The sequence below is a fragment of the Monodelphis domestica genome, chromosome 5, assembly GCF_027887165.1.
Source record: "Monodelphis domestica isolate mMonDom1 chromosome 5, mMonDom1.pri, whole genome shotgun sequence".
Lineage (NCBI taxonomy): Eukaryota > Metazoa > Chordata > Mammalia > Didelphimorphia > Didelphidae > Monodelphis > Monodelphis domestica.
The window spans coordinates 33,700,970-33,708,175 of NC_077231.1; the positions used below are offsets into that span (position 1 = coordinate 33,700,970).

At 40.6% G+C, this 7,206-nt stretch overlaps 1 long non-coding RNA gene across 1 annotated transcript in view; it reads right to left on the bottom strand.

Annotated features, from left to right (window-relative positions):
* Window positions 1–397: 397 nt before the first annotated feature.
* LOC130454438 (uncharacterized) overlaps window positions 398–7,206 on the bottom strand; it is a 7,136-nt gene continuing 327 nt past the window's right edge. Inside the window, exons 1-3 of the long non-coding RNA XR_008912047.1 lie at window positions 6,549–7,206; window positions 5,029–6,267; window positions 398–3,638 (exon numbers count right to left, since the gene is read on the bottom strand). The exon at window positions 6,549–7,206 is cut by the window's right edge and continues 327 nt beyond it. This is a non-coding gene — a long non-coding RNA (uncharacterized LOC130454438). The remainder of the gene's footprint in view (window positions 3,639–5,028; window positions 6,268–6,548) is intronic.

The following is a 7,206-nucleotide window of genomic DNA, read 5'->3' on the forward strand; positions in this document are numbered from 1 at the left end:
ACAAGCCCTCAAGACGCAGAATTCTCCCAGGGCTGTCAGAGCTCCAAGGAACAGTTTTGCCAAATGACACACTGGAGCTGAAGATGAAGATCTCATCTCTCCTGGACTCCCCTGGACAGCTAGCAAGCAGCCTCTTTTAATTCCACCATACAAGGTTGAGAGGACATATCCATACACTCTGGTGGACAGAGTGAAACTGGAGAAACCCTGTTTTCCCTGGTACAATTGAGAACTCAACTGGATCCCTGTACCTGAACCACCAAGGACTCTCTGTGTGTGATAAATCGGGTCCCCTGTTGGACTTAACCATAAGAAACATAGGTATTTAGATTAGAGTATTTAGATAGTAGGTTTAATAACTGGGTTAACTGTCAGATGCTAATTTTTTCCCCTCATCCCCAAAACCTTACCCTTATCTGTTAATAAATTCGATATTTATATGTTTATCCCTCTCGGTTACTTTCCTTCCCCCTATCCAAATTATATTTACACAGGGAAAATCTTGGATCCAGAGTCAGAAAAATCAGGTTTAAATCCCAATTGTGCTATTCATTGTGTGACCTTGGGCAAGTCACTACACTACTCTCTGGTTGTTTCCTCATATATTAAATAAGGAGGTTAGATTTGGAGATCTTGACAGTTCATTTCGAAGATGACATTTAAAAAAAATTAAAACCCTTCTCTTCCATCTTGGAAACAGTATAGTATATTGGTTCCAAGGCAGGAGAGTGGCAATGGGTAGGCAATTGGGTTTAAGTGACTTGCCCAGAGTCACATGGCTAGAAAGTGTCTACATCCGGATTTGAACCCAGGACCTCCTGTCTCCAGGTCTGGCTCTCAATCCACTGAGCCCCCCAGCTGCCCCTGTGTTGACCTTTTGTTATCCCAGTCTGAACAAACAGGAAAAGGCTGCAATTGCAACTGGACAGATGGAAGATAGATCTCAGGAAGGACAGCCTGACTTTCAGGGGATGACAAAGTACAATGTAAATCTTGGATCACCCAGAGCTTTGCATCTTTTGCTCAGGATAGACCTTCCCATCCCATCCCACTCCAAAGCCTCCAAAGATGGATTCGAGTTCAGGGTAGGGAAGGGGAGGTTCAGGAGATGATCCAGGATCCTAGGGGGAGGCTGGCAAAGGGCACAGGGAATAGGCTCCCCTTTCCACCCAGGATAGGGGGAGGAGCAGGAGCTCTGGCCACTGGCAGATTTATGGTGGCTGTGGGTGTGGTAGACTGTTACTCAGCAGCTGACTTTTTAATGTGCATCTCCCCCTCCCAGTCTCCAGGTCCTCAAGTCTTTGTGCAGGACAATAAGAAACCTATAAATTTGGGGGGACAGATAGCTGGGGGAGGGGAGCTCTGCTCTGGCATCTCTCTTCTCCAACACAGAAGAGCACATTGTCCCCTTTGCCCAGGGACGGATGAGAAGAAGAGGATGCTGGATTTGTGTAAGAGGGGTAGGGAGGGATGTCAGAGTCAATTCACCTTTGTTATCCCACTCCTGGGCTTCTGAATTGGAGGAGGGGAGGGGGAAAGGCTCATCATGGCTGGGAGCAAGAGGAGAATACATCCTGACCACCCACTGACCCTTCTGACTAAACTGAGATCCAGAAGTCATGTGTATGCTTCTAAGGAGAACAACAATAATAATAGATATCATTTATAGAAGGCTCTGAGATTGGCAGCCTGTTACCAATAGTATCTCATTTGCTCATCACAATAACCCTGGGAGGTAGTTTCTCTTATTATCTCCATTTTACAGATGAGGGAACTGAGTCTGAAAGAAATCAAATGACTTGCCCAGAGCCATATAGGCAGTAAGTGTCTGAAGCAAGATTTGAAATTAGGTCTTCTTAATTCCAGGTCCGGCAGTTTATCAGCTATAGCGTGTGTGAGTTGATGGGGCAGAAGGCTTTGTGTTGGTTCCTAATGGCCAATATGGAATAAGACAGTGGTCTTGGGTTGAAAAGGCCCATGTTTCAGATCTGGCCCTGAACTACTTTTTTTTTCATTGTAAGTTATTTATTTAGTCATTTTAGAACATTATTCCTTGGTTACAAGAATCGTATTCTATTCCTCCCTCTCCTCTCCCCACCCTTCCCATTGCTGACATGCAATTCCACTGGATATTACATGTGACCTTGATCAGAACCTACTTCCATGTTGTTGTTTGCACTAGGATGTTCCTTTAGTGTATATATCCCCAATCATATCCCCCTCGATCCATGTATTCAAGCAGTTGTTTTTCTTCTGTGTTTCTACTCCCACAGTTTCCCCTCTGAATGTGGATAGTGTTCTTTCCAATAAATCCATCTGAGTTGTTCAGGATCATGGCATTGCCACTAATGGAGAAGTCCATTATGTTCAATTGTGCCACAGTGTATCAGTCTCTGTGTACAACATTCTCCTGGTTCTGCTCCTTTTGCTCTGCATCACTTCCTGGAGGTTGTTCCAGTCCCCATGGAATTCCTCCATTTCATTATTCCTTTGAGCACAATAGTATTCCATCACCAACAGATACCACAGTTTGTTCAGCCATTCCCCAATTGATGGGCATCCCCTCATTTTCCAGTTTTTTTGCCACCACAAAGAGCGCAGCTATGAATATTCTTGTACAGGTCTTTTTCCTTATTATCTCTTTGGGGTACAAACCCAGCAGTGCTATGGCTGGATCAAAGGGCAGACAGTCTTTTAGCGCCCTTTGGGCATAGTTCCAAATTGCCCTCCAGAATGGCTGGATCAATTCACAATTCCTCCAGCAATGCATTAATGTCCCAACTTTGCCACATTCCCTGCAGCATTCATTACTTTCCTTTGTTATGATGTTAGCCAATCGTCTAGGTGTGAGGTGATACCTCAGAGTTGTTTTGATTTGCATTTCTCTGATTATGAGATTTAGAGCACTTTTTCATGTGCTTATTAATAGTTTTGATTTCTTTGACTGAAAATTGCCTATTCATGTCCCTTGCCCATTTATCAATTGGAGAATGTCTTGATTTTTTTGTACTATTGGTTTAGTTCTTTATAAATTTGAGTAATTAGACCTTTGTCAGAGGTTTTTGTTATGAAGATTGTTTCCCAATTTGTTACTTCCCTTTTAATTTTAGTTACATTGGTTTTGTTTGTACAAAAACTTTTTAATTTGATGTAATCAAAATTACTGATTTTAATTTTGTGACTCTTTCTAGCTCTTGCTTGGTTTTAAAATCTTTCCCTTCCCAAAGGTCTGACATGTATACTATTCTGTGTTCACATAATTTACTTATAGTTTCCTTCTTTATATTCAAGTCATTCATCCATTCTGAGTTTATCTTGATGTAGGGTGTGAGGTGTTGATCCAAATCCAATCTCTCCCACACTGTCTTCCAATTTTCCCAGCAGTTTTTATCAAATAGTGGATTTTTGTTCCAAAAGCTGGGAACTTTGGGCTTGTTTTGCTGAGGTCACTTACTCCAAGTCTATACCACTAATCCTCCTTTCTGTCTCTTAGCCAGTACCATATTGTTTTGATGATCATTGCCTTATAGTATAGTTTGAGATCTGGGACTGCAAGGCCACCTTCATTTTTTTCTCCATTATTTCCCTGGATATCCTTGATCTTTTGTTCTTCCAAATGAATTTTGTCATGGTTTTTTCTAATTCAGTAAAAAAAAAAAATTTGGTAGTTCAATGGGAATGGCACTAAATAAGTGAATTAATTTGGGTAAGATTGTTATTTTTATTATGTTAGCTCATCCTACCCATGAACAATCAATTTTTTTCCATTTGTTTAGATCTAGTTTTAATTGTGTGGAGAGTGTTTTGTAGTTGTGTTCATATAGTTCCTGTGTTTGTCTCAGCAGATAGATTCCTAAGTATTTTATATTGTCTAGGGTGATTTTAAATGGAATTTCTCTTTCCAATTCTTGCTGCTGAGATGTGTTGGAGATATATAGAAATGCTGATGACTTATGTGGGTTTATTTTGTATCCTGCAACTTTGCTAGAGTTATTGATTATTTCAACTAGGTTTTTAGTCGATTCTCTAGGATTCTTTAAGTAGACCATCATATCATCTGCAAAGAGTGATAGCTTGGTCTCCTCATTTTAATGCCTTCAATTTCTTTTTCTTCTCTAATTGCTACTGCTAGTGTTTCTAGTACAATGTTAAGTAATAGAGGTGATAATGGACATTCTTGTTTCACTCCTGATCTTATTGGGAAGGCTTCTAGTTTATCCCCATTGCAGATGATGTTTGCTGATATTTTTAGATATATACTGTTTATTATTTTTAGGAAAGGCCCTTCTATTCTATACTTTCTAGTGTTTTCCACTTCTAGTCCTGCCCTTTCTTCTTTCACTATTTCCTTCTACACGAATGTTTTGTTTTTAATCAGTCCCCCTAATTCCCATCCTTATTTTACTTCCCTTTCTACCCCCCTCCCTTCTTATTCCCCTCTTATTTTCTTTACAGTCTTTTTAAACTACCCCCCCCTCCCTCCCTTGTATTACTTCCCTCTCTAACAATCTGTTTGTTACCCTTCTACTCCCCTATAGGGCGCAAATCAATTCTCTGCCCCAATGGATTGGATTGTTCTTCCCTCTTTGAGTCAATTTCAATGCACAGAAGAATTGAGCGTTTCCTATCTCCACCCTCTTTACCCTTCCAGTGTATTGATGTTCTCCCTCCCACCATGTGCTTCCTTGTGACATATAAATTTACCCCATTTTGTCTCTTTTCCCATTTCTTTTAGTATTAACCTCTTTTTTTAGCTCTAGTTGTGTGTGTATATATATATATATACACACATATATATATATTTATGCATAAATATATCTATATACATATTTATGTTTTGGCATTTCATCCTATACAGTTTGTCACTGTTCCCTCTAAGTATAATTCTTCTAACTAGTCAGGTGATAATAACAGTTTTTAAGAGTTATCAATGACCTCTTTTCTTATAGGGATACATATCATTTTAACTTATTGGATCTCTTAAGAAAAAAGGGTTTTTTTGTTTTTCTTTTTTCCTCTCTTAATTACCTTTTGATGATTCTTTTGAGTTCTGTGTTTGTGCATCAGATTTTCTGTTCAGGTCTGGTCTTTTCTTTACAAATGCTTGGAATTCTTCTATTTTGTTAAATGACCATACTTTCCCCTGTAAGAATATAGTCAGTTTTGCTAGATAGTTGATTCTTGGTTGTAGACCTAGTTCCCTTGCTTTCCAGGATATCATATTCCATGCCTTTTGGTCCTTCAGAGTAGATGCAGCCAGATGCTGTGTTATCCCCACTGTGGTTCCATGGTATCTGAATGACTTCTTCTTAGCAGCTTGTAATATTTTTTCCTTAGTCTGATAGTTCTTGAATTTGGCTATAACATTTCTGGGTGTTGTCAGTTGGGGATTAAGTATAGGAGGTGATCTGTGGGTTCTTTCAATCTCCACTTTTCCCTCTTGTTCTAGAATATCAGGGCAGTTTTTCTTGGATAATTTTCTGTAGTATGATGTCCAGGTTTTTTCTTTTGTCATGGTCTTCTGGTAGATCAATGATTCTTAAGTTGTCTCTCCTGGAATGATTTTCTAAATCTTCTGTTTTATGAATGAGATGCTTCATATTTTTCTCAATTTTTTCATTCTTTTGATTTTGCTTTATAGTGTCCTGCTGCCTTGTGAAGTCACTTGCTTCTAGTTGTTGTATTCTGGATATTAAAGACTCGATTGCATCCCTGGCTTTTTGGTCATCCTTCTCCTTCTGATCTTTCATCTCCTTTGCCTCATTTTCAAGCTGATTAATTTTGGCTTTCAAGACACTGTTTTCTGTTTCCAGATGACTTATCTTGCTTTTAAGTTCTTTCCCCAGTTGTCTTCAGCCTCTCTTAATTGTGTTTTGAATTGTATTTTGAGTTCTTCCAAAGCCTGTATCCAAATCACTGGAGTTTCTGTTATTTTGCTGCTGTTCCTTCATCCTTCTCAGTTCCATTTGCTCTTTGTTCATTGCCTGGAAAGAAGCTGTCAATTGTAATTTCTTTTTCTGTTGTTTGCTCATATTTACCCCTTCTTTACTCCCTGTAGTTGCCTGTGCTTTTGCTCCTCTCATTTTGTGTTAGATCTCTGTTTTGGGGCCTTTCTGTCAGCCTTCACCCTTGGCGCTTAGTCAGCAAATCGCTCAGCACAGTCTGTGGGGGAAGGGTGTTGGAGCTTGAGCTTCCTGGTCCTCTGAAGGCTCTGATGAGATTAAGGGCAGCTGAATTGCAGAGCTGGAAGTGCCCTGAGGTCAAAACCTTGGGAAGGGGGGGCAATATGGAGTGTCTCTGCTGCTGCAACTAGGCTGCCCGCTATGCGCTTTTTCTCTAACTGCTTCCCCATCGCCTCTGTTTGACGCTCTGAGTCTCGCATAGATTTGCCCGCAAGGTACTCCCTCCAGACCAGCACCCTTGCCCACCCAGAGGTTCCAGCTATCTCTGGAGGCTCAGAGCTCTAGGTGGGGAAGGGGTCCTGTGGCCTTCCTTCTTCCTTCCCCTTAAACTTGAGTGTTCTCAAATTCAAACTTTTGGGAGTGTACCTTTTAAGTTGAGTTCAGCAGGAGGGTTCCTTGGCTCTGTCTTGTTGTTAGGTTTGATTCAGTCCCCTAGGAGCATTTGGTTTGTGATCCATAAGGAAGGGTTTTCAGAGGTCTGAACTTTCGTTGCCTCTACTCTGCCATCTTGACTCCACCTCAAAAGATAACTATCTGAAATTCAGCAAGTCTTGAGCAAGTCTCAACTTTTCTGAGACTTCATTTGTCTACCTGCTAAATGACCCACCTCCCTACTGCACAGGGTTGCTTCAAGATCTGTGAAAGTATTTTGTATCCATAAAGATCTCATTTTCATTAGTGGATCTGAGCTGTTAAAGAGAATCTGTGTGTGTCAAAGTAATAACTTTGAGCTCCAAAAGAGTTTCACAAGCACTTCCCTCATGACAACCCTGTGAGGTAAGAAATGTATTTGTTCCCATTGTATAGGCCATGAAACTGAGACTTGGTAAAACTTGCCAGCCTTGGCATAGCTATTAAGTGGCAAAGCCAAGAACCAAACCCAATTTTCTCCCAAATCCAAGTCTGCATATAAAGTAATTAGACCTAGTAATTAGACTAATTGCCTTGCTCATTCTCCTGAGAGCTAGCCAAGGGCAAGGGGGCTTTAAGTCACCCGCTGGCCTGGACAGCAGTTCCCAATATT